The sequence below is a fragment of the Bos javanicus genome, unplaced genomic scaffold (genome assembly GCF_032452875.1).
Source record: "Bos javanicus breed banteng unplaced genomic scaffold, ARS-OSU_banteng_1.0 tig00001624_1, whole genome shotgun sequence".
In the NCBI taxonomy this organism is placed as follows: Eukaryota; Metazoa; Chordata; class Mammalia; order Artiodactyla; family Bovidae; genus Bos; species Bos javanicus.
Window position 1 is genome coordinate 64,400 of NW_026893724.1, and position 26,896 is coordinate 91,295.

At 48.5% G+C, this 26,896-nt stretch overlaps 1 pseudogene; it reads left to right on the forward strand.

The window, feature by feature from the left end:
- Nucleotides 1-26,459, forward strand: LOC133243989 (liprin-alpha-1-like; annotated as a pseudogene).
- The last annotated feature ends 437 nt before the right edge of the window (nucleotides 26,460-26,896 follow it).

Below are 26,896 nucleotides of genomic sequence, written 5' to 3' on the forward strand. Positions count from 1 at the left end.
ATGGGTTGCAGAAGGGCCCGCCTGTGGGCGCTTTTTCAGTGCTGCAACCCCAAGGCAAAGGCCAAGACAAGGAAGAACTTGGCCTCGGCCCAAGTCCTGTAAGGAGAGTGGCCTGAGGTGATGTCAGGGTGCATTTAACAGGAGCCTTCCTGTGTGCTGTTTTGGATCTGTCAGGAATTCTCTGCTCCTTATTAATTCCTGAATACTCAGGAATTAAGAGGAGAGGCAAGCCTCTCCTGCTGGCCGAAGAATCCAGGCATGTCCTTCATTAATTTTTCTATACAGTGATAAGTACCCTCTTCCTTCTTGTGAACCATACGGTAAAAGTGACTGTTTACAACTCTCTCTCTCTTTAATATGGATCGCCTATGTTTTGTAAGTCTGGAATTTTAATCTTTATCTTTGCTGAGAATAACTACCTTGTAAGACAGTATATATGCCCACACCATGTTGATTAAAACACCTTTAATTACTTGCAAATTACTTGCATTATGTGATAATGCAAATCAGGGATGTCAAAAAGCTATGGCTCCAATTCGTGAGAAAGGGACTATTGATTATTTGAAGGCTTGTCGCAATCTAGGATTAGAAACTCAAAAGATGCAAATGGTAGCTGAAACAATAGCTGCTGCCTTAAGAAAGGGAAATAAAGGATGCTTTACATGTGGAAATAAGAACCATTTAGAAAGGGACGGCCCTAACAAAGCTTAAAAAAAAAAGAAAAGAAAAATATATAAAGATAAAAGACCTCCAAAAATCTGCCCTCGCTACAGTAGAGGAATGTATTGGGCAAAAGACTGTAAGTCTAAATCTGACATTGAAAGGAAACCTATTCCAGAAAACTGCAAGCAGGGACCCCCCAAGTCCGCTTCAGCAAAAACCTGAGACAAATTCCATTTTTTACCTGAAACCCTCAACATCTGGCAGTGCTGCCATCGATATACCAGCTTTGTTTTTAGATACTATGAAGTTAATGAGCTCTATTTAAATTCAAATTCACGTGAATTGAAAAATATTAAATATATATAATTATTTACATATGAATATAATTTAAATATAATTGTTTGCTAATCTAATTAAGACATGTCTTAAATCATCAACATTATATAATACTTTTATTATGCCTAGGTTTAAGGTAAACTAAATTTGTCAACAAAAAGATAACTCTTTATATATATATATATATATATATATATATATATGAGATAAAAATTTTTGGATAAACTATTAAAAGTAATTATATTTTTAATAGAATAATCTATTATTATAATCTGTTATTATAATCTAAAATAGTCTCTTAGGATTGGAATAACTTAAATTTCTAGAGTTGTACTAAACTAAATAATAAAAGTTTATTAAATAGCTTGGTCATTTCCAAAAAAAATAAGATTTTAAAACATTAATTACTAAACATTAAATTCCTCTTACAAAACGTTTTTCTTACAGAAAAACTAAAGAGATTTTAAACTATTAATAAATATATTTTATAATGTATAATATATTGATATATATAAATATAAATATATATTTATATGTAATAAATATATTCACCAATGTATAAAATGCTAATATACAAGACACTTCATAATTGCTAAGGAAAAGTGAGATATATGCTTTTAGTAAAAAGATACAAGATATGACATACTCAGATACACATCCCACATTTTCCCTGGTGGCCACTCCTCATTTAACAAACAATACAATTATTAAAATAACTTGGAAGAATGACGAGCCTATTTGGACAGAGCAGTGACCCCTCACGAAAGAGAAATTACAGGCGGCTAAGGAACTTACAGATGCACAACTAGAATTAAAACATATTGAAGAATCTTGTTCTCCTTGGAACTCTGCTATCTTTGTCATAAAAAAAAAAATCAAACAAATGGAGTCTCCTAACAGACCTTAGAAAAGTTAGTGCATCTGTGAAACCTATGGGTGCATTGCAACCAGGACAAGATTGCTTTTTTAATATACCTTTACACCCTTTAGACCAATAGAGATTCGCTTTCTCTCTCTCTTATCCTAATCATATTAGACCTCATAAATGGTACCAATAGACTGTACTGCCACAAGAGATGATGAATTCTCCCACCATGTGTCAGTACTACATAGCCAAAACCCTTGAGCCTGTGAGAAAGCAATTTCCTAACTTTCTTGTTATTCACTATATGGATGATATATTGTTTTCGGCTCCATCTATCTTAAACACTGAACACATGTTTGATATAGCTCAACTATGCTTTAAAAACTCTAGATGAATCATTGCCCCTGAAAAAATTCAAACCTCTACACCATACTATTACTTGGGGTTCGTTGTTAATAGGCAACGCATTACTCCCCAACTAACTCAGATCCGTGCTGATAAATTATCAACCGTAAATGATTTTCAAAAGCTCTTAGGTGATATTAATTGGATTAGACCTTCTTTAGGCATTGCTAATTATCAACTGAATAGTCTATTTAGTACTTTAAAAGGAGATCCTGATTTAAATAGCCCTCGTTCACTTTCTCAAGAGGCACGAGAAGAACTCTGTTTGGTGCAAAATAAATTACAAAAAAATTTCTTACTCGCATCCAAACAGATTTACCTCTAGAATTGTTTATACTCCCCTCTTATTCTCCCACAGGACTTATTGCCCAACGAGAACACCCAGTAAAATGGATCTATACCCATTTTATGGAAATAAAGTCACTTACACCCGACCTTGATTTAATTGCTCTAATCGTTATCAATGGAAGAATTAGGACTAAAATTCTAATTGGCTCTGATCCTCATAAAATTGTAAAACCTATCAATAAATACATATTACAGGTATTCCTTATAACCCACAGACACAAGACATAGTCAAAACAAACACATCACACACTAAAGTTACAAATAAAAAAATTTGAAAAGGGGAATACACAGGTACACTACTGTCTTCCTTATCTAAAGCAGACTTTACTAGCTTCTAACATATTTTCTAAACCTATAACTATTGTTATTACAGCTTTATTTGTTTTAAATTTTTTAACCTCTTCTTAAGATTCAACCCCACGGCATTCAAAATGGAGATGAAATAAGAACCCCAGGAAGAAGAAATTCCAATACGGGCCATGTCTGCTCCAAAAATCTCCAGAAAGCACTGCCCTCGGCGGCATCACCCCGATGATCTCCTCACTTGGAGACAAATAAAAGCCCTACTAATCAAGCTGAAAATTTGGTCTCTCAACAGGGGTTGCCTCCGAGTCCTGAATACATCCTCCTGGCAATGCTCAGTCTTTTGGCCTGTACCTCCCCCTGCTCAAGCTCAGACTAACACCCAACCCCCCTCTATTACAGGTGGTCGAATGGACGGAGAGAGGACCAATCATTTCAACTAATGACTCTATACATATGCTTTCTCCCTAGTACATGAAAGGGCCTTCACACCCTGGGCAGGAAAGAAAACTAGTTAATATTTCTTTAGGCTATGAAGTCCTTCCCTTGTGCATGGGCCCAGCAAAATTGTGCATAAACGTCAGCCGACAAATTTGGGCTGACAAATTTGGGCTTTCGTCCTGCCTCCAAAAGAAGACTTTCAGACACTGCTTGGATTATTTACTGCCCTTTCTTTGTCTGTAAACCATGTTTATACTACTGAAACTTTAGGGAAAGAGTTAGGGAAAGAACAAAGAACTTGATGCAAAGGGTTTACTTATAAAAACTTTACTTATACTCCCATTCCTTGGGACAAATGTCAAACCAAATCAAGAAAATCAATGTTTGTGGCTAATCATACAATTGTTGCTTGGGGACCCCATGGTATGTGGTTATCTGACTGCTCAGATGATATTAACAACACTGTGTGTGATATGGAAGGTCACTGACACTATGATGGAACATTACTATGACAAACGACTTCTTGAGTGGCCTGACCGTGGATTAGCCCCACCTCCTCCTAAGATCGTCCTCGATAAACAGAGTGGGCCTGAACAATGGGCCATTTGGAAACTTGCTGCAAGCATCAGAGCACAGAAGAACTTGGAACTTGGACTGGACATTTCATAGGGACCAGTAGTCATAGTAACTATTTCTTTTGCTACAGTCAGTCATATTTTATACAGGCCTGTGTCCCACTTCCTTTTGTTATAGCCATAGAAAATTTACAATTTAATAAGACTTTTACGTTCTGTAACTTGTATTAATTGCAAACTATATACTTGTATTAACTCCTCTATTTCTTTAAGCTTTTTGTGTTATTCCTGTTCACGTCAATCATAGTGCCTACAACTGGGAACAAATAAAATTTCATTTACAAAATATATGTGATAATGCCTCTCTGAATGTACAATTACTATAAAAGACAATCTTTAAAACCTTTTCTAAAAATCTGCCCTCTTCCCCTAATTTGGAAACTTTAGCTGAACAAATTACCTGGGCTAGACCCATGAGGATGGTTTCAAAGTATTACCCACAGTATCGGGTCTGGAACTGTAGCTTTGGTGATTGTCTTGATAATTATATTTGTTGTTTACTGTCGCCTTTCTATAAGGTTGGTTAATACTAACCAAACTCATTTGGTCAAGACCTTTTTTTTTTTTTACAAATATAATAAAATAGAGGGAATTGTCAGGAAGCATTTAACAAGAGGCTTCCTGTGTGCTGTTTTGGATCTGTCAGGAATTCTCTGCTCCTTATTAATTCCTGAAGAGGAGAGGCAAGCCTCTCCCACGGGCTGAAGAATCCAGGCATTTCCTTCATTAGTTTTTCTATACAGTGATAAGTACCCTCTTCCTTCCTATGAACCATATGGTAAAAGTGATTGTATACAACTCTCTCTACCTTTAATATGGATCACCTATGTTTTGTAAGTCTGGAATTTTAATCTTTATCTTTGCTGAGAATAACTACCTTGTAAGACAGTATATATTTCCACACCATGTTGATTAAAACACCTTTGCTCCATCAGAGCTCTGGTCCCCATGTATTTCTCTCTCTCTCTCTCTCTCTCTCTCTCTCTCTCTCTCTCTCTCTCTCTCTTTCAGGGTGATCTCTTGGAGCGCAGAGGCTCTCTGAGTTCACTTTCCTACCCGGGCTTCTAAGACCCTCTCCAGAAGGTGCTCCCCGTCTTCACTCCATCGAGAGGGCACCTGAGGCCTCTGTGAACAGAGCAAGTCCCGTCTCAGGGGCTTTATTGGCTTTCTGCATAAATCAAGGAATATCAGCCTTTTTCTCTCCTTTACCTTCTCATCATCGACTCTAGACCACCAGGTTCCAGTCCATTAAAGGACTTCAACAAGGTGAGAGCAGCCAGGGACTACGCCCGTCGGATTGGCCCTCACCCAGTGAAGCGTTGGGGTTGTGTTTCATTTTGTTAGCATAGTTGTGGGCCCTGCTGGCCAGGGCATTTTGGCCTTAGTGGGCAGGATCGACCCCAGCAGTTTACCTTGTAAGAGGTTGTGCAGGTGCCGTGTAGAGGATGGGCGGGGGCCCCACAAGAAGGGAAACACTGGCTGGAGGAGTCACGGGGGCATGTGGACTGAGCTATCAAGTCAGTCCTTGAAGCAGAAAGGCTAAGCCCCTTAACGTCTCCATTCTTCCAAGGAAAGAATACACTGGCTGGAGGAGTCTCTGGGGCATGAGGATCAAGCTAGAGAGTCACTCCTTGAAGCAGAAAGGCTAAACCCGTTAATGTCTCCCATCTTACAAACCACAGAGCAATGTGTCCAGTATTTTAATGATGGGTACCTACTGCTTACGTGTATGACATACACCCTCGTAGCTTCACATGTCTACTACATGCTGGGCACTGTTCTGGGTGCTGGACACTCAGTATGTAGTAGGGCATATGTAGTCCAGGATCTTTCTATTTCTGCAAAGAAAAATAGAAGAATGAAAGACTCCGTGTGGTTCGGCTTGAGCAAGTTCACCACGTGCATGCATGTAAATTGTGGTAAAATACATATAACATAAATTTAACATTTTAACCAGTTGACTGAATGACTGGGTGGCTTCAGTGGAGTCAGGCTAACAGATGGCCTTGGGGTGCCATCCGCCTTTGTCCCAGAGGAACACTCCAAAGCTTGGTGGCCTTGTAGACCTTCCCTTTATTCTTCACTCTCCCCAGTGGCTCTAGGTCATTGGTCTGTGTGTCATTTAAGAATCTCTTTATCCACTTTGTTGTTAGGTTTATGTTTTGGAAAGCTTCTCAGACGTCCCTGGGTCTTGAGAAGGCAGGCTTGGATTCCAGGTTCTCTCCTGCCGCGTGCCTGCCAGGTCGAGGTGGAGGCCAAAGGCCAGTCTGAGTTGTGGTGGTCTGTGTGGTCTTGGGGTCAGTGGACCCCCTCTTCTCTGGAGGGGCAAGGAGATCCTTTGTGTGAAGCCTGGAGAGACTTGACAGGGTCAGACTTCACAGTCTCCCTCTCTTTTTAATTTATGTTTGCATTTAGTTTCTCATTTAACTGTTTTCTAGGAGTTTCCAACTCCTAGTGTAGAACTCAAAATATGCAGGGAGCAGCTTCTTAAAAGAGAAGAAGAAATTGCTGAACTGAAAGCAGAAAGAAGCAACACCAGGGTCAGTAGGGGGATTCTCACGTGTTGACATTTGCCCCACGTGGGTCACCGCTAGCCTCCGTGTTGCTGTCTTTAAACTCTGTCTGATTTTCAAGTCATTTTTCACATCTTCCCACTGAGCAGACCAGGGTGGATCAGTTCGTGGTTCTCATACCTTACTTCAAATTTATGATGAGAGCTAATGTAATTTTAGTACCTTTGAGAGGGGAGTTCTCAACTTACATTTTTGTCCATGCTACACTTTGTGTGGGATCTTAGTTCCCCAATCAGGGATTAAAACCCATGACCCCTGCAGAAGGGTGGAGTCTTAACTACTGGGCCCCTGGGGAAGTCCACTCTTAACTTTAGACTGATCTGGCAGGATTCCAACGTGCCTTAGCATATTTCCAGCTGTAGCATGAGGCTGAAAGGAGTTATCGGCCCTGAAGTCAAGCATAAGGTTGAAAGTGCTCCTTTGGCCCTGCCCTGCAGCTGCTGTTGGAGCACCTGGGGTTACTGGTTGCCCGGTACGTTCCATCCCTCTGGGTTACAGTGGGCAAGTGGCAGGCACAGTTCCCAGCTAACATGACGAGTGAGGTGGAGGTGCTCAGGGCGCTGGAATTGCTGTTTGAGCACCACAAGGCCCTGGACGAGAAGGTACCAGCCACCCATCCATCCTGGATTTGTACACTTAGTGCCTTGTTTTGACCTCACCGATTGCCTGGAAGTGCTGTGTTCCTTCTCTGTCAAAACAAGGCTAAGGCTTCCTTTCCCCCTTAGAGACCCTCCCACTGCTCTCTAAGCCACGAGGAAGACCTGACTAAGGTGATTGCACTCAGGAAGTCATAGAAAAGAAGTCACAGGAGGAGAGCCAGTTGAAGGAGCGCCTGGCAACCCTCTCTTTACACGTTACAGATCTGGAGGAAGACCTGGACATGGCCAGGAAGAACCTCCTCAAGTCCAAGGACATGAACACGAAACTGCAGTGGGACATCCACGAAGTGAGTGACGGCGGTCGTGTCTGCCTGAGGTGGACTGTGGATCCCTTCTTCTCCCGGTGATCTCAGCCTTGGGATGGCTGCATAAGAGCAGAGCACTGGAGAGACAACAACTGGCTGCCTCCCCACCTCTGCGTCGAGGTCTCTGGGGTAGAAGAGGCCTGGTCCAGGCAGTCCGTTGGCAGTGGACCAAGATGAGGGCAGCCCTGGCGCTGTGCTGCACCCTGGGTGTGGACTCCTCCTTTCCACAAGTTCTAGGGGGCCCATTGTGCTCCTTTTGTAAAAATTCATTCATCCATCCATTCATTTATTGGTGTATAGTGGCTTTACACTGCTATGTCAATTTCTGCTGTACAGCAAAGTGAATCAATCATCTATCTATCTATCTGTCTATCTATCTGCCTCTCTTTTAGATTTCCTGCCCATTTACTTCACCACAGAGCACTGAGCAGACTTCCCTGTGCTGTACACTAGGTCCTTACTCATTGACTTTATGTGTAGTATCAGTACTGTATATATGTCAACCCCAGTCTCCCAGTTCATCCCCGCCTCCACCTGCCTGTTGAATGCTGAAATTTCCTTCTGATTCCTTCAGACGAGCCTGGTGACATCTGTGGAGCCCGTTCTCTCACAGAGATGGGAGCATGCTGTGTGGGCTCTGCTGAGGCAGCTTGCCTGGCCATTTTCTCGAGTTTTCTGAGGTTCCACTCCTTGAAGGGATGTGTGACAGTGATACAGTCAGATAAGTCGAGTGATGTTTGCTCACCCTCAGATCCTCAGGCCCGAGCTGTGTGACCATGTGGAATCATGATGTTTCTGGCGGTCGTGTCTGCGGGTGTCATGATTTATGAGAAATATTGCGGAGATGTGGTGCTGCTACGGGAATCATCCCCACTGCCAGCCAGCCAGCCAGTCAGCCACCCTGTCCTTCTGGTGGGAAAGTGTTGCCCTGCGCTGCTGGTGGGCACTGGTTGGGGAAGGAGAGTCAGGCGGAGTTGTGCTGTCGCGGCTGTTGGGAGCATTGCCCGGAGCTCAATGAGCAGCTGAGGGGCCGTCCTTTGGTGGGCAGTGGGCGGTGTTAGGTGCTCGCAGACCCTCCCAGAGCAGGGTCACTAACAACCGCCAGGGGGCGCCCTTCTGCCTGTGATCTTCTTCTCCAGGCTTGGTTTCTCCTCCCCTCTGGCATCTCTGCCGTCCGTCCCCGGTTGGCCTTGTAGTCCGACCTTTTGTCTTCCAGAAGCTCTGCCACTAAGGAGGCTAAACGGTTCGAACTTCCTTCCCAGCTTAGGAAGGTAGAATGTGTGCCTCGCGCGTCCCGCACTTGGCGCTGCCTGCTGCCTGCGCTGGCTTGCCACATGCACTCCAAGGAGAGGGCGCAGCAGCAGCGGTTGCGGGGCCCAGGGCAGAGGGGAGCACGTCTCCTCTCACGAGCCGGTCACCAGCACCCTCCGTGAGCCACGCGTCACACACAAAGCTGCACAGGCTGCGTGAGCAGGCATGCGGGCATGCCCCCCACGACCCCGGGGCCGTGGTCCACACAGAGCATGGTCTGCTTGCCGCCCCTGCGGTCACAGCCCGCGTGCCGTCAGGACAGGGTCGTTGAGAGTGGAGCTGATGCTGTTCTTGGCCGACAGGTGGAAGAGAGTCATGACAGCATCGAGAATAGGCTGTGCCAGATGGAGGCCCAACTGGAGGAGAACAAGGAGCTGCAGCGGGTGCCTGTGCTGACGGGGAGGCAGCGTCTGGGCAGGAGACACGGCTTGGGCGGGGGCCAGCGCTGCCTTTCTCCGCCGCTCCCTTCTCTGCCGCCGAGTGTGTGCATGGGTGGCCCCATCTGCTGATCCGGGCACCCACCTCCTCGGGAGCAGGGCCAGAGGTGGTCGCCCATAGGTGGTGGGCAGGAGCCAGGGCGTCCCCACGTTCAAAGAGGCTGCTTGTTGCTCTGACCAGCCAGTCCGGGAGCTGCTTGGGATACAGGTGGACCTCACGACTGCCCCTCAGACAAACCTGGGGGTGCCAGCCTGGGGCCCATGAAACTGAAGGCATGGCGCCCAGGTGTGGAGCCTGCTTGCCTCGGACATAGTGCTGGAGTCCCACATGCCAAACTGCTGGTCCAGACACGGTGTATGTGTAGGATGACAGAAGGCGCGTCAGGAAAGGGTGATGGTGGAGGCTTGCATCACCGAGTCCTGAGAGAGGTTTCTTGGAAAGGTTGGCCACACGGCGATACAGACCATTCAGGAAATGGAGTGGGGATCCCAGGTCCAGCCTCACGTGTCAGTACTGTCCCCACTATGCCTGTGTTCTTGGGCCTGGACTGCAGAGCCTCAAAGACGGGCTCCCAGGGGGCAGTGGTTCTGACTCCCATTGTGAGACCTGTGGTGAGGCGCCTTCCCAGCTTAGGCAGAGAGCTCAGTGGCTCCCGATCAGGGGTGCTCTTCCTTACTTTCAGAACTGCTGTTCAGAGGCTGTTGAGATCAGGATGCTGTTTATGACTAAGCCAATTCAAAGTCAACTTTTGTTTTGCTTTAAAAATCTTTGAATGCCGATGCCTTATTGTGGAAGCTGTGACAGGTTTTATTTCCTGGGCTCAAAAATCAATGCAGACGGTGACTGCAGCCATGAGATTAAAAAATGCTTGCTCCTTGGAAAGCTATGACAAACATAGACAGCATATTGAAAAGTAGAGACATCACTTTGCTGACAAAGATCCATATAGTCAAAGCTATGGTTTTTCCAGTAGTCACGGATGGGTGTGAGAATTGGACCATAAAGAAGGCTGAGCCCTGAAGAACTGATGCTTTCGAATTGTGTTGCTGGAGAAGACTCTGTTCTAACAGAAAATAAACTGTTTTTAAACGTATTACAATGGAAAATTTCAAACATGCACAAAAGTGGATGGAGTAGTATAATAAATACCCATGACCCGTCAATTAGTCTCAGCAATTTTTAACACAAAGCCAATCTCAACTAGATCATTCTTCTGTCTTTTCTCCATTTTTTTTATACAGTAGGTTCTGAAACAGCTTTTTAAACCTTGAAATTGATGCTCATTTTATAAAACACAGCCTTGCCAACTTTGTTATTACATTTAAAAAATGCTTGAGGTAATTATTTCCAGTTTTTTAATATGAATTTTCATATTGGAAAAGACCCTGATGCTGGGAAAGATTGAAGGCAGGAAGAGAGTGGATGACAGAGGATGAGATGGTTGGATGGCATCACCAACTCAATGGACATGAGTTTGAGCAGATGCTTAGCAGAAATCAAGTTCCATTTTCCTTATGGCTAATCCACTGCTATAACACGTATAGCACTTCTGGTTTTGAACACTGAATGTGTTTGCATTATAGATGGATTTAGAGTGTGTGGCTGTTGTGTGTGGTTCAGAATTCTGAGTAGTCCTTTCAGGGATCACCCAAAAGCTCAGACAAAGCGTGAACCATTCACGTGGACTGTGCTGTGCTTCAGAAAGATAATACGAGCCACCTACACAATCAAAAATTTCCTAAAACCCAACGGGCTACTTGATATCCTTCTTTCACTGTGAGTCTTGAAATGTTCTGTGTGATTTCCACATCTAGTGTTGCACCAGCCTGTCTCACGTGCTCAGGGGCTGCACGAGGCGAGTGACTGCCATGGCCGACAGCACAGAGCTGCCAGGTTGAGTCGAGTGACTCGGAAACTTGGCCCGTTTGACTTGTTTTACCCCATAAGGAAGTGAAGTGGGCTGTAGAGCAATGAATGTGAGGAATGCCCAGGAATGCAGGTGAGCTCCATGGAGACCGTTTAAAGCAATGAGAGGAGTGAGGGCAATAGAGTGAGTTGTGTCCCCCTGACCCGAACCCCCACCTGAAGTCCAGCTTCTCTCTACAGACTTCATCGTTGTTAATGGCTTGCCATGTTTCCTCCAGAGAAACCTTTTCTACACCTGAGATGGAACTTCCTCCTCATTATGGTTTATGGGTGAATTTTGTTCTGAGTGTTTATATTTTCTAGGGACTCCTAGAGAACATTTTCTCATAATTAAAATGTTCGGAGTGGATACCTACTCACATAACCTGTTCTGCACATTTTGGTGCAAGTCATTTTACATCAGGAAAGCAAGCAGTGCAGGCTGTGTCATTTGCTATTTCTTAGGACCAGCTGATTCTAAACCTGGAAACCCTGAGAGCTGAACTGGACCAGATGAGAGTGCGAGGGGCTCTCTTCCACTATGGGTAGGCTGCTCCCCCGGGCAGCTCCCCTCAGCGCTGTCAAGTGTGACAAGGGCCTGTCTGGTGTGTGGACAGTATGACTGGGTGTTGCTCATGGTCGCACCTCAAGGAGCCTGTAGCTTCGTGGCCAGCGAGAGGGAAGAGACAAGCATCGTTCCTTAGGGTCAAACTTGGTACCATGGAGTGGTAGTCACAGTATTGACAACACTCAAAACCACAGGCAGAGATTTGGAAGTGTGGGGGCGACCAGTTGATATTTGGGTGTATTCATTTGAGGGGCCTGACAGACTGTGACACTGATGTTTCTGAAGAGTCGCAGAAGGTTAATGACCTGTAGTCTTTTTTACATGAATGGAGACTGAGACATGACTTGTCGTTGACTGCGGTGGGAGGAATCACCTGGCTTGTGAATGAGGCAAGCAGATTACTGAGCATCTTGATTTTTTTCTTCCTCATTGTTCGAGGGGTGGAAATTCTTATTAAGTATTTAAATGTTTCTTTGGCTTCTTCACGGAAAATGGTCACAAGTGAGAGACAAACTTTAGCAAAGGTCATTAAGTGCTTAACTGGTGACATTCATTCATCTGTAGGAAATCGACTACTGCTTGAAGCCTGACTTAGGAGACAGTTTGGAGCCCATACGCATATTTCTGTGTTTGTGTACTTAGGGAATCCTCACAGTCCAGGGCCCCAACCCAGCCTTCTTCTAGAGTAAGGGGATATCATTTGAGACAAAGGCAGAGCCAGAAACTGGCAGGTGGAGTCCGAAACCACAGTGTGTGTAGTTCAAGGAGAGCACATGCCCTGCAATATGGATAGGGGACATGGCTGGACTTGCTGGTAGAGCTCCTCCAAGGTGAGAAGCGGGTGCTGTCAGAAGTGGGGAACCCCTGCTCCTGGAGTGGACAAGGTGAGTGTGAGGCAGACTGTGTAGACAGTGGAGAAAGAGGAGGTGGACATGGCCTCCTGCTCTTGGGGGTTTTTGGGTAATGAGGAGGGCCCTGGTGCCAGGACCCGAGGCCTGGCATGGTTGGGGGGCTCAGATGGAGAAACCTGGGGCCTGGTCACCAGTCCCCTGTGTGTGAGTGAGTGTGAGAGACGAGAAGAGGAAGCAGCCGCGGGGCAGGAGGGCCCGCTGTGCTCTGAAGACAGTGGGCCACAGCGGCTGGTGCGAGGGGAGGGGTGTCTCCAGGAGGCAGCTCTCGAGGGGTCACGGCAGTGACGTAGCAGCACAGGTGGGGCTTCGGAGTGGGGCTTGCACACACTGTGGGCTGGGTGGGGGGCACTATACTGGCTCAGGAGAAGGGGAGTGGGGACTGAAAACCTGGCTCACAGGCAGGGCAGGCACAGCGTATTTAGTGGGCCTCCCAGGGGAATTGGTCACCTTGTCTCTGAGACCTTCTCCGGGGGGATAGAGCTTCGGGTGATGAGGGGGAAGAGAAGGAGGCTGCATCCCGCGAGGGGACTGGGAGGTGATGGTTGGGGGGCGACCCAACCCGGAGGCCTCTGTGGCCCTCAGAGGACCCTCGAGGGTCCGCAGTCCACAGTGGGACTGTGTTGTACCCTCTACCCAGTTCCCAAGTGTGTTCTGGCCCCAGGCCCTTGGGTGGAAGTGGAGCAGAGAAGGGAGCAGTTCTGTCAGGAGGGAGAGGAGACAGGAGGGAAGACAGGTGTGGCTCCGGGAGATTCCAGACTTCCATCTCCTATGCAACACAGTGTTCCTTGCAAAACCATCGAGCAGAGCAGTGGGTGACCCCGAGCAGGCTGAGCTGGTGGTCGGCCCTGGCCACTCTGCAGACGTATGGGGTGTCCTATCCTCGGAGGAAGATCCTGTCTCCCAGGTTTAGGGACTCCTGCATGTGAAGGCACCACCCTCTTCCTAGGGACAAGACTGAGCAGAGCCTGGGCGGTCCTGCAGTGCAGGTGGCTCACAGTCAAGGCGGGGCCACCCTGCCTTTCAGCAGGCCCCTGCTGAGTGAGCTCCTGGCACCTGCAGGCCCACGCCTTAGTGCTCAGGGCCTGAGCATCTGTGCTGGGCCTTGTTCAGCCCAGAGTCCAGTGACACGCTCGCCTTTGTTTTAATGGGAGACACCAGTGGTGCTCAGCTCCGAGCTGTGGGTCCGAGCCCTTTCTGCTGTGGGTTGTCTGTGACACCTTTAAAAACAATGAGAGTGGTGCAGACAGTGTTCCATGCAGACCGGTGATTGTGATCCACAGACTTCACATGGGAGAGGGAGGTCAGAGCAGGCGTGGGCCGAAGGGGAGGTGGGGTGCCAAGGGGAAAGTAGAGCAGGTACAGGCCCCGCCCTGGGACCTGAGAGCGGGCTCCAGGGGGACCCTGGACGCCCCAGCCCCAGACAGCCGATCCTGTCCTAGTAAGCTCCACACCCTCGTGTCAGCACTGCCTTCCCCACATATGGGAGTTTTCCAGCTGCTGGGGATGAGCCCTGAGTGTCTGCAGAGCAGTGGGCGGCCTGTTGCTGTTGGAGCCAGGAGGGCAGTGCCCTCCCGGGGGCCCTTTTGCTGTGAAATTGCCAATCTTCCAAATGGACAGGCTCTGGCTCGTCTGACAGAGTGAGCTCTCTTTTCTTCTAACAGCGCTGCGCTTTGCTGTGTGTTTCAGCTGACCCCACTTGGGCAGTGCTCCGGACCTCAGGTTCCCTGTGGCAGACCAGCCAGCAGACTACTCAGGAGATCGGGCAGTGCTGCGATGCCCCCAGAAAGGCCAGCTGGGAGTGCTGCACGATGAGCCGTCAGAGGCAAGGACGCCGCCGCCCTCTTCCCGTCTCTGGTGGGCACCTTGTGAGGCACCTGCCCCCTCACACTGTGGTCCTGAGGTGGGTTTGGAACAAAGCGCTGATAGGTCGCTTTATGTCTTCCCATTTTCATTTTTCTGGCTAAGAGTTTACTTTTAAGGCATGCTTTTTTTTTTTTTCTTAAAATAACCAATTTGGATAACTTGTGGCCTACTGTGAGGCCCAGCATGGTACTAATTAGCACAGTTTTGAAATCATCCTACGAGTAAATGGATACACATATCCATCAGCTTATAGTGAGAAGAATTCTCATTGGAAGTTTAAGTGCCTTTATCTTTTCACCTCATTCATGCCATGTGTTTGTTCATACATGTCTGTGTTTTGAGCTTCCACATTCAGTGAGCAGTTAGTTTGGGCCAGACATGGTCAGAAGTAGGATTCCAGCAGTGAATTAAAAACGTGTGTGTTCATTATCCACTGCTATGTAACGAATCATTGCAAAGCTTAGTGACTTCCTAGGGAGCAGCTCAAAGTCACCAGTGCCTGTGCATTGTAGCAGGCGGGCCTGGTTCAGGGCCTCCTGAGGGCACAGACACAGGAAGGCTCCCCAGGGCTGGATGGCAGGCTTTCAGACTCACCTGGCTGCTGGGGACAGGCCCAGGTCCCTGCCGTGTGGCTTTCCCATATGGCCTGACTCTCCTTGGAACACCCTCTGAGAGTGAGAGCGTGGGGTTTAGCCCAGGCCCTTTTGCACCCTGGTCCCGAGGCCGCACACCTTCACTTCTGTTTGCAAGAGTGAGCTGCACAGTCCTGCCTCGCTCAGGGGCTGAGCAGGATTTGCCCCTTCTGCCTCTTGAAGAGAGGAGAGTGGAAGAATTTGTGGACCCCTTTTTAAACCCGCACAGCCTGTCGAACAGTAATGAGCAGGGAAAGGAGACCAGAGTGCCCAAGTTGTCCGAGGAGGAGGGGACGATTGTGTGTGAACAGGTGGCCAGCAAGGTGACACCAGGAGGGTAACCTTGAACCAGAGACCCCGAGGCAGGAAGAGAAGTAGCCACTTGGAGATAGAAAAAGGGTCGTGTCAACCAGTGGGGACAAGGGAGAGAGCGGGCCGCATCAGGGAGGAGCCCGGGCTCAGGCCTCAGCAGCTCGAGGCCAGAGCCTGTTTCCTGAGGTGAGGAGGGCTGCCAGGATGGGGAGCTAAGAGCCGGGCCTCAGCCCTGTTGAGATGGACAAGCCCATGGGGTGTCCCAGGGACTTGTGAGGAGAGCAGCTGAGTGTTCCGGCCTGCATCCGGGAGAGGACTCACTCAGCTCAGGGTGGACTTGGGGTTGTGGGCATACAGAAGGCATTGAAAGCCACGAGCACGGTAAAGTCACCAGGAGGGTGCTGGTGGAGAGAGATGGGGTGCAAGGGTAGGGCTGTGGGGAACCCTGCATTCCAAGGTTGAGAAGGGGTGCAAGGGACTGAGGAATAACCCCAGGGAGGGCAGGGCCTGGAGCCCAGGGAGAGACATGCTGGGGCGGGTGTGGGGGAGGGCAAAAAGGGGAGGGGGCTTGGTAACATGGGTTCCTCAAACCCCCGGGGAGCTGCCCTGCAGGTTGGGGCACACCCACCGCCTGCTGGCAGAGATCTAGAGACCAGGTGGGAGGGGACCATAGAGGCTGCTCCCAGGGAGCTTTCAGAGACCCACAGTGGGTGCTGCAGGGAGCCCTGGAGGAGGAATCTGCTGGTTCCCCTTGTGCTATTGGAAGGCGAGAGAAGGGAGAGGATTTGCTGACCGGGCTGATGGGGGTGAACCCATAGGCAGCTGGTTTGCTAGAGCGGAGCAGGAATGATGGCAGGTGGTCCTGGAGCCAGCAAAGGGGGTAGCCCAGCCCTGGGGTGGGGTTGTGACGAAGACAGGAGGGGAGGTCACTGGCCACAGGGGACAGGGAGCCAGCAAGCCAGCACCTCGAGGCTGCCCCTCAGTTCCTTTGAGGTCAAGTTTGGGAAAGAAGGCAGCACCTGGGTGACTGTGTGGCAGGGGGTCGTTTTCAGAGAGAAGGGTGTGAGGTGTGAGAGCCAGAGGGCGGGACGGGGCCCCACGGGCCCTCTCCCATGTGTCTCTGATGACAGAGCCACCCTTGTGGTGCAAGGGGCCATCCCCCAGAACAGCCCGAGGGCCTGTGCCCTGAAAGGAGAGCCGCAGGGGGGCTGGCCCTCCTGTCTCCTGGCTGACCCTGCTCGCTCCTGTCTGTGGGTGTTCAGACCAGCCTGGGAAAAGGAGGGCTGGAAGCCTGCGAGGATGGCACTCTCTGGTGAACTGGTACCAGAGATGACTGCTGATAGGGACCCAGTGGCTGCTGAGCTGAAGGGTTCTTTTTTCTTATTTTCCTCCAGCCTGGCTAATGGAGGCATGGATGTATTTTTGTAATTTTCAGTTTCTGTCTCTGACTCCGTCAGCCCACCCTTGTGAATAACCTCATAGAATGCCTGCCGTCCTGGGTGTCACCAGGCCATCTAGGAACTGGATTCTCCCCCTGCCCGTTTCTTCAGTCCTGCTCAATTAAGAGATGGCAGTGTCTCATGAACATGGCCCATTTATCCACAGTCAGGGTTTCCATGTAAAATTGGGTTCAGTTCCTGGTAGACTTGAGCTGCCCTGAATGTTGCTGACGAGACGTGGTCCTCTCATGCCCAGATGCAGACCCTGAAGGAGAAGGACTGGGAGCACGCGGAGCAAGCCAGCATGCTGGCCGATGTGGCCCAGGCGTTCGAGAGTGATGAGGGCATGTCTGACGGCTAGGGCGACAGGGTCACCCTCTTCAGCTCAGCCACTCAGCTGTCGCCCAGCGGGCAGGCCGATGCCAAGACTCTGACTGTGATGCATCAGGAGCAGCCGGACACCATCAATGAAGAGATCCAGTGGGTGATTGCGCACTCGTCTCCCCAGAAACTCGGTTTCTCTGAGGAGCTGTCTTCTAGGGACGTCTGAGTGTTCCATAGTAAGAAACCTGACCTCAGGTCTGCTTCAAGAATTTTCAGTTTTGAGATTGCCCTTGATTATAGAGCTCGGTCAGCCAGGGCGTTCTATCCATGGTGTGGTGTCAGCACTCTGTGGGGGGGCGTTGTGGGGTGTTCCCCGTCAGCTCTGAGCCCCAAGGTGGGTGAGGTGCCGAGGCGGTGTCCCCTATGGCCCGTGCACCCTCCTGTGTCCCTCGGAGCCCCCCACGTTCTGGTGAAAAGCCACCTGGTGAAAGCTGGAGTTTTGGGGTTGGCAAATTCCCACTCAGATCTGCATTTTCCTTTTTAACTTAATGCAGTGTGAAGATTGGCTTGTTGTAAGACAGTGGTCCAAGGACATGTGTTTGAGTTTTTCTCATCTCATCAGTATATTTAAGATGTTTTCTTTAGACAACATCTTGGCAGTTATAACAATTTTCAAAACGGGATAGAATCCAAAGGCCTGCCTCGTGGTGAGCAGGGGGCCTTGGGTCTGGGTGGAGCCGGGTGGCTGGGGGCCCCGAGGCCTGCCTGGTGCCACACCCGCACAGCTATGCCTGTGTCCCGAGTCCACGTTCAGAGTGGCCGCAGGCCGGTGACCCTGCACAGGACCAGGCAGAGCTGCTGCTCAGACTGTTCTTGCCACGTCAGCCCAGGCCGAGGTGCCCGTTCCTGTCGGCCGAGCGGGATGCTCCGGGGGAAAGGCAGGGGGTGAATGGGACAACCAGCAAACGCAGGTGGTGTCGCCTGCCCATTTGACGCCAAGACAGACAGCTTTGTGGGCCATGTTTGAGCACAGGCGAGTTCAGAAAGATGGTCTTTCCGCATCCCTGCAGGAAGTATGGAACGGTTATAGATTGATATTTTTATTTTACAGCAAGTTGTCAGGTAAAAGTGGTTTTTCCTTATGCAACAAGTTGACTTGATGTAAATGGTCAATTCTGTCCATCAACTTGTAATCAACAGTGAAAAACTTTCCAGATGTATGAGTAGAAGTGAAGCTGGAGAGTTTACTGTCTGTAAGAATCTTGTATTTTAATTTGAAAATCATTTTATTTGCATAATCGTGTATTTAAACTGCTATATAAAAACATCCACCACACATTAGGGGAGAAGAGCAGAAACTGTGAATTCTAGGTTAATGCAGCACATTGACATGAACCCAGAAACTCACACAAAGCTGGTGGAGAACTTCATCAAGTGATGCATCTGTATATACACAAGCTTAAAAAAAAAAAGATCAACTCAGCACTTCATCTGGTCTGGAGACTTGTGTTTAGAAACTGCAGCTTGTTTGTGAATTGCTGTTTTGATTATACAGAGTTCCTGATTCCCAGTGGAAAAGACTTGAGGCACTGACGTGCATCTCTGCCCTGAGAGCAGGGGAGGTAAGGATTGTCAACTTGAGGTATCTCCTCAGAGGAAGAGACTTGCCACCAGGGTCCCTGCAGAAGGTTAGAATGAATAAGTGAAATCAAGCGTGAATGATCAGGGGCCAGTAAGACTCAACGATAAGTTATTCTAAGTTTGAGAATATTCAAAAGAGGAAAAGTAGAACCTTTTGGCTGAGATGTTCATTGAGCAACTGTTTCTGGAATTTGCTAATCATGACACAGAATGCCAGCCCAAATTTATTGTCCAGACATGTCCCTCTGCTGACAAAGGCAGGTGATGCATTTTATTCTATTTTAGGTTGATCGAAGAAGAGAAGGAGAACACGGAGCAGCGGGCCGAGGAGACTGAGAGCAGGGAGGGCAGGGGGAGCTTAGGCAGCCTCCGTCGTTTTAAATCAGTGAGCTCCCTCAACCTGCTTCCCACCTCCTCGCATGCTGGCTCCTGCCCGCCCCTGCCCAAGCCCAGAAGGAGGTGGCACAGCCCGGCACAGGAGGGAGACCAGCTGGGCATCATGACTCTGGTATGTGTCTGCCTCCTCCCTGCCGCATCCCTCCCCCAGCACGCTGTTTTTTGTTTGTTTTTTGATTTTTCTCTTTATACCCAGAAGAAAATCAGGTACATTTGCTACGCTCAGAGGTCTAAAAGTTTTTAAACTGTCTAGTCTTTAATCATTCCACAATGGCACAGCGACAAATTAGTCTTGATATTTGGACCACCAACTTAGCACGTCATCATGAACTCAGCCAGAGCCTGCCTCTGTAATGCTGCACCTGGCCTGTGCTGTGCACAGCAGCTGCAGGGAAGTTTCTGTTCTCAGGGAGCAGACAGCTTTGTGAAAGTAACTATAGGCCGCTGTCATGGCGTGGGAAAGCCGTGCAGCACATTTTCCATTGAGGATGCCTGGCTACAGGGTGCAGGGCATGTGGTGGGAACAAAACCAAGAATCTACACTGGTCTGCTTGCTGATGGACCTGGCCACGCACTCCGGCCAGCTCTGCGTGTGAAACCAGGTTAAAAGCCCAGTGCCCCAGGGCCCCAGGGAAGATGTCAGGCTGCCTCACTTTTCCAAGTCTAAAACTGGGATGACGACCTAGGGCTTTTGGTGACAAAGTGTGCGGCTCTAAAGCACACGTTCCAGCTTTCTTGGGTGTTTAGCTTAGGTGTTGTGAGTGCATTGCTGTTTACCCCATGAAACCACGTGTACAACACTCTGCTTTGTAACTGGACTTGTATTATCTCTTTTTTCTGTTACCACCCATTTCATGTTAGCTGCATTGTTAGTCAGCTTATAATTAAATTAACCGTGAATCATTTTAGAGGCCTGTGAAGTGGTAACTAGTCCATTTTGTGGCCTTTTGACACTGTTTTTATAATTTGCATCATTGGCTAATTAGTTGATATTTAAAATTCTTTGACGATTTCTCTGTGGTTTCATGCTTGATTTCTTTCCGAATATTTATGGAAAGAACAGTTCTGTATGTTTTCCTTGCTGTTGGACTTCTCTGACAGTGTGTCTGCTTTCATCATTGGTTTTGATTCCCTCTCTCATCCTGTTGTCTGCTTAGTCCTCATCAATCCAGACCCCCCCCCCCAGCCCACGAGGCTGTAGTTTACCCATCCATCTCCCCTCCCTCGTCCCCCCACTTCCTCTGGTCATAGCAGTGCTGTGGTCCACAGCGTGAGTCCCCTTAGTCGGGTTTGTGCTTTGTCTTCCTATCTCGTTAAATGGTGTTTTCCCCCCATAGCAGTAATTTGAATTGGTGTATCACTATGCAGTTATAGGAGTAGGCAATGGCAACCCACTCCAGTACTCTTGCCTGGAAAATCCCATGGACGGAGGAGCCTGGTAGGCTGCAGTCCATGGGGTCACACAGAGTCGGACAGGACTGAAGGGACTTAGCAGCAGCAGCACGCAGGTATAAGCATAATGTAGATGGATCCTAAACTACATATCATGTGTAATTCATAAATGAGATTGTGCTTACATAAAGAAATGATCCTCTTAAGTGTAGAATTAATGGACTTTTAGATATGCAGATGACACCACCCTTATGGCAGAAAGTGAAGAGGAACTAGAAAGCCTCTTGATGAAAGTGAAAAAGGAGAGTGAAACAGTTGGCCTAAAGCTCACCATTCAGAAAACTAAGATCATGGCATCTGGTCCCATCACTTCATGGGAAATAGATGGGGAAACAGTGTCAGACTTTATTTTTGCGGGCTCCAAAATCATGGCAGATGGTGATTGCAGCCATGAAATTAAGAAGACGCTTACTCCTTGGAAGGAAAGTTAATGACCAACCTAGATAGGGTATTAAAAAGCAGGGAAATTACTTTGCCAACAAAGGTCCATCTAGTAAAGGCTATGGTTTTTCCAGTGGTCATGTATGGATATGAAAGTTGGGATGTGAAGAAAGCCGAGCACCGAAGAATTGATGCTTTTGAGCTGTGGTGTTGAGAAGACTCTTGAGAGTGAGTCCCTTGGACTGCAGGGAGATGCAACCAGTCCATTCTAAAGGAGATCAGTCCTGGGTGTTCATTGGAAGGACTGATGCTAAAGCTGAAACTCCAGTACTTTGGCCACCTCAAGTGAAGAGTTGACTCATTGCAAAAGACTCTGATGCTGGGAGGGATTGGGGGCAGGAGGAGAAGGGGACGACAGAGGATGAGATGGCTGGATGGCATCACCGACTCAATGGACATGAGTTTGGGTGAACTCCGAGAGTTGGTGATGGACAGGGGGCCTGGCATGCTGCGATTCATGGGGTCACAAAGATTCGGACACGACTGAGCGACTGAACTGAACTGAACTGACACAATATCCTTTCTGTGTTGGTGCTTGTATTTAAGACTGTAAATCTCATCAGCTTTTGCACAGTTAATGTCTCTATTAGACTCGTTAAAAAAGTATCTTCTATGGTTAATAAAGTGTAAAGACTGCACCTGCTATTATGCTAGCTTTCATTCTTACATATTTTCACAGGGAACTTGCTTCAATGAATTTATTCTGAGAAGTTTTAAATCAAATTCTATGTCAGGATTTTACATTAATGTCCAAGAGCCGGTTAGATTTGTTCAATGTTAAAATAGATATTATGGTAACTTCCTCATCAGTTAAATTACTAATTTAAAGTATAACATGTTTTTGATTAAGAGAAACTAACTTATAGAGAGATTTGGCTGAGAATAGACAACTGTTAAGGCCCTTTGTTGTACAGAATGCTGTGCTTTAATAAATCATGATGTTGTAATAGAATGGTATCTTCCTGAGTAATAATTTATACTGTTTCTCTAGTAAATCTTGAATAGCTTATTTAACGTCTGTGGTCAAAAAAAATGTTCTGCTTCCAGTCATATGTTCTGTAAATCTTCATGTCACCTACATGTTTGCCATCATTTTTGCTTTACTGTATTTGTCTTTACGGATACTTGAAATTTTAGCTTCAAAGTCGCAATAAATCTGCTTTCTCTTCATTTCTTTGCATGCATCTATCAGCCTAGTGATTTAAGGAAGCAGTGTCGAAAGGTAAACTGTTTAGTAATGTAGCACGCCTTTGTTTCTCTGTGAAGTATTAAAGAGTCCTTATCGTTTAACATCAATGAACACTGTGTGATTATGTCCTGGTGAATAATTGACGTTTTAATGGAAGTGATGAAACTCACCCACCACTTAAAATGTGCTGATGGTTCTGTTGGAAATAGGTCATTCGTTGGGACAATTGTAACAGTGTGCCTTTCTCCCACTTGTTTGCCTTCTGATCATCTCATGCTTGTTTATAATAGACATAGTATTATTTCTTATTTTTAAAATGTTCTTTACTTATGTTTTTGGCCATGCTACGCAGCTTATGGGATCTTAGTTCCCCAAGCAGGGATCAGACCAGTGTCCTGGCAGTGAAAGTGCCAAGTCTTAACCTCTGGACCACCATGGAATTTCCACTTAGTGTTTTCTTATAAGAAATGACTGAATCAGAGCCATAGATGTTAGATTTGCAGGAAGCCAATTTAATGATGGTGGGTAGCAGTGTGCAGGAGACTCTGTGTGCCGGGCACGTGCTTTCCGAGTCTGTCATCTCAGCCCCAGGTGAGATCCAGGCTGCTGCTATCCCCATTCAGCAGACACAGACACTGAGACTTAGTGAGGCCGGGCACCCTGACCAGGCTCTCACACCCAGGAGCGCAGTGCAGACTGGTCTGATCAGAGCCTGGACACTTAAATGTAGTGCCATCCAGCCACCTTTCCTCCAGAGGCTCTCGTGTCCATCACGGCATCCCTGATGGAGGGAGCATCAGGAGGGAGCTCTCTGCCTCTCCCCTCGGGTCACTTGGATGAGCCCCTGTTGTTGGAGTCCAGTGCCCCAAGGGCTGGCCTTCCTTGTCCCTCTCCTGCTCCCAGCCCGCTGACCGAGCACTCCTGGGCCTTCCCGCAGGACTGGGGTGGCTGTGCTCCAGTTCAGGCAGCTCAGTGCCCAGGAGCCCTTCTCCTGGGCACAGCAGACCAGCGCTGTCCCCCTGGGGTTGGTGACCTGGGTGTGCCGCTCGCCTGCTCTGTGGCTTGCTTTGCCCTCCTGTTAAGTGGACACGGTGCTGCCCATCCTGGCCACGTGGGCACCAGTGGTGTGGCTCCCATCCTGGGGGAGGGCAGCCAGGCTGTGGACCCAGAGGCCTTCCTCAGGAGAAGGCCCAGGTGAAGGGGCTGGCCGCAGTCCCTGACTTTGAGGCAGGTGTTTGTCTCCACTGAGTCCATAGTCAACCCAGGTGTGTCACTTCCCTGCTCTGTTCGTTGCTGTTTTCTGATTTTTATAAATGCTTATTTTAACTTGAATTTGAGATCGATCCCTGTTCAGTTCCATGTGGATAATTTCTAGCCTTTGTAGCCTTCTGTTGTCTGAGGGTTGTTGTTAGAGCTCAGGAGAGGGTGCCCAGTTTATCCAGCTGCTGTTAAACGAGTTCAGCTGTATTTTGCACTGTCACTTTGTTGTCACCAAGCTCCCGTGGGACTCCACGGGATCAGTATTCTTTACAGAATCCCACTAAAAAGGCACAGGTTAGTTGGTTAAAACAACACACTCATTGTTTATAAAAATACATGCCATGCATGTCTCCTAAAACCTCCCCTGGCTTAACCACACACCCAGATGTGTCAGTGAGACCTGTCTGGACCCTGAGGGGTTAATCTGTTCCCCACACTGTTGCCACCACTGTCTTTCCTGTCCTCACACCCAGGACCAGCAGAAACGCTGGGAGTCCAGGAGAGATCATCTCTCTTTTTTTTTAAATTTGTTTATTTTTTAGTTGAAAGATAATTGCTTTACAGAATTTTCTTTTCTATCCAACCTCAACATGAATCAGCCATAGGTACCCATATATCTCCTCCCTTTTGAACCTCCCACCCCTCTAGGGTGATACAAGATCATCTCTTAGTGAAGACCAGGGGGTGCTTTACGGAAACCACTGTGAGCGAATGACACTCGAACTGCGTGTAAGTACTTCAGTGAGTAGCCCCGAGTCTGTATGTTACCGAGAAATACGATCCAGGCACATGGTGTTCGCGTGGAGGGGTTAGGTACCTTTTCTGTGTTTCTCTTGTTGTCATGGGTTCCAGTAACCTGCATCATCATTACAAATGATCTTGGGTGGTGGCACAAGCTGTGTCTTTTTCTCCTTCAAACAGAAAGGTCTGGACGGCTTTGCTGAGAGGTTTTGTACTCTAGCTGTGGTGCTTCTGAGCAGCATCTGGCGATGAGCAAAGTCCTTTCATCAGGGCAGTTCATGCCGTGCAGGGTCCACAGTGCTGGCATCACTCTGCTTTCCTGCCCGCCAGGGCCATCTGGTCACTGGATTCCAGAGAGGGCGGAGCCCAGCTGCAGGGAGGCTCCCATCTAGGGTCTCTGCACTCAATCGGATGCTCTCGCTGCCCCATAGCCCTGCTTCTCTTGAACAAGACAGTCCTTTAAGATGGCATTAAGCTAGAACAAGGGTTTTTTTTGTGTGTGTACTTAAGGGAAAGCATAGCTAATAGATTTTCAAATAAGTTTCTGGTTATAATGTAACGCCTATGTGATTGCCATTTTCAAAACAGTCTATTGTTAGCCAATTGGACACTTACCTCACTCCCTCAGCTGCCAGCTTTATGGGAAGAGGTAGGAGATGACAAGACCGCCATCAAATGTGAAAACTCGACCCCCGCCTCGCTGCGGTCCCTTTGGCTGGACAGCCTGCACACGGGGGCGCTGCACACAGCCCACCCACGAGGACCTCAGGGATGCCCACAAGTAAGCAGCCTGTGTGCGTGCCATCAGTTTCAGGAGCCCTGCGCCTCTTGTCTTGAAGGAGTTGCAAGGATGATTTTAAAGGAATACCCTTGGGTTTAGTGCCTGTGTTTAGTGGTGAACTTCAGGTGCTGGGGAAGAAGAGCTCAGTGACCTCAGTGATTTTAGAAAACGTCCTTCTCTACAGATTGACTCCTGTGGGAGCTTTCTTCCTGATCTTGGTAGAGGTCTGCGCGGCCCGGGGCACGTTCCTGACAGTGATGGCCCTGTGCCTCTCAGGTTCGCTCTTGAGGGTCCCTCCCTTTTCCTCAGGGGTCTCCTCTCAGGAGACTCTGTCCCCTCCTGTGACTGACACTGTCCTCATTGAGACCACCACCTAAGCTCCCGTCCTGAGCCAGGCAGCACTCGATGGAGGACACATGTGGTCACTTGGCCAGCAGACCTGCACGGTGACCGTCGCTCTCCTGCCATGGCCGGGGACAGTCACCCTGCAGGAGGTGGGGGGAACTGCCCAGAGCAGGGGAGCTTGCCTTCTGCTTGAGCGTTTTCACCTGCTGAGCAGCGACCCTGATGGAGGGTCGGAGTGCCCTCTGCACCAGCTGGCCTGGAGTCCAGCCCTCCTCGGGGGAGAGCTCGAGGCAGAGAATCTCAACTTCCTGGGGTGGTTCTCTGTGTCTCGGAGCCTGCATTGCTTGTGTGGAGTGTGTTTGGTGAAGGAGACTCCACTGTCTGCTTCGAGGTTGAGGTGCGGGTGTTGCTGGTGCCCATTTCTATCAGTAGATCTTGTGGAGGGGTGTGTGTTTGTACAAGGGTGCCAGTTAAAGGTCCTTTTCTCTCCCTAAAGCTCGACAGGCTCTCAGGACAGCCCCGGGAACAACCCCAGCAGCGGCACCAGCAGGCAGGACTCGCTGCACAAAGCCCCAAAGAAAAAGGGCATCAATTAAGTCCTCCATCAGCCCCTTGTTTCTTGTTTCTCAAGAAGGAAAAGGGCCGTCCTGAACACCCCAACAAGGAGGCATTAGGACCAGGTGGGTGCTTCACCTTTCAGAGGGAGGAGGGCCTGCAGGCATCTCCCTTCTGTGTCTCCCCTGTTGTCCCCACAAGGCTCCAGTCACTCACGCTGGGGGTCCTCCTAGGAGCAGGAGTGGAAGAGGCGTCTGTCTTCTCAATGGGTCTGAGATGATCAGATGAGTTAATGAGTGGACGGATGGATTGATTAGTGAGTGGATGGTTGGATGAACAGATGGCTGGCTGGATGGGTGGATGGACGGAGCATGGAATGAATAAAGCAGATGATTGTACTCCAGTGCTAGAAACATATTGTACGAAATCAACTGAGTAGGAGCTGGGCAATGATTGTTTCGTCCTAACAGTGACACGTGTTTGGAAACTGCCTAAGTGCTCATCAGTGAGGGGTGAAGTACAATCTGTGGACACCCCACAAGGAACAGCCCGCTCTCCTTCCTGCCACCTTCCCCGTCCCAGGCGCTCATCAGGGGTTCTGCCCATGCTCCCACCCCACCCCACAGCCACCCAGGTCCTCCTGGGGTCCCCTCATCACACAGGGTTATCATTAGGCCCTCATCTCGCTTGGCTTCATCTCCTTGAAGACAGGGTATGTTCCTGCCTGTTCAGCCACAAATTTGTTGAGTCTTGTTTGTGCTGGGTGTGGGATTTCCAGGGGGTAAGTAAAGCAGACGTGATCTGGGGCACAGTTAAGTGACAAGAGACAAAAAGGAGCAGGTTATTAAATGCGATCCCT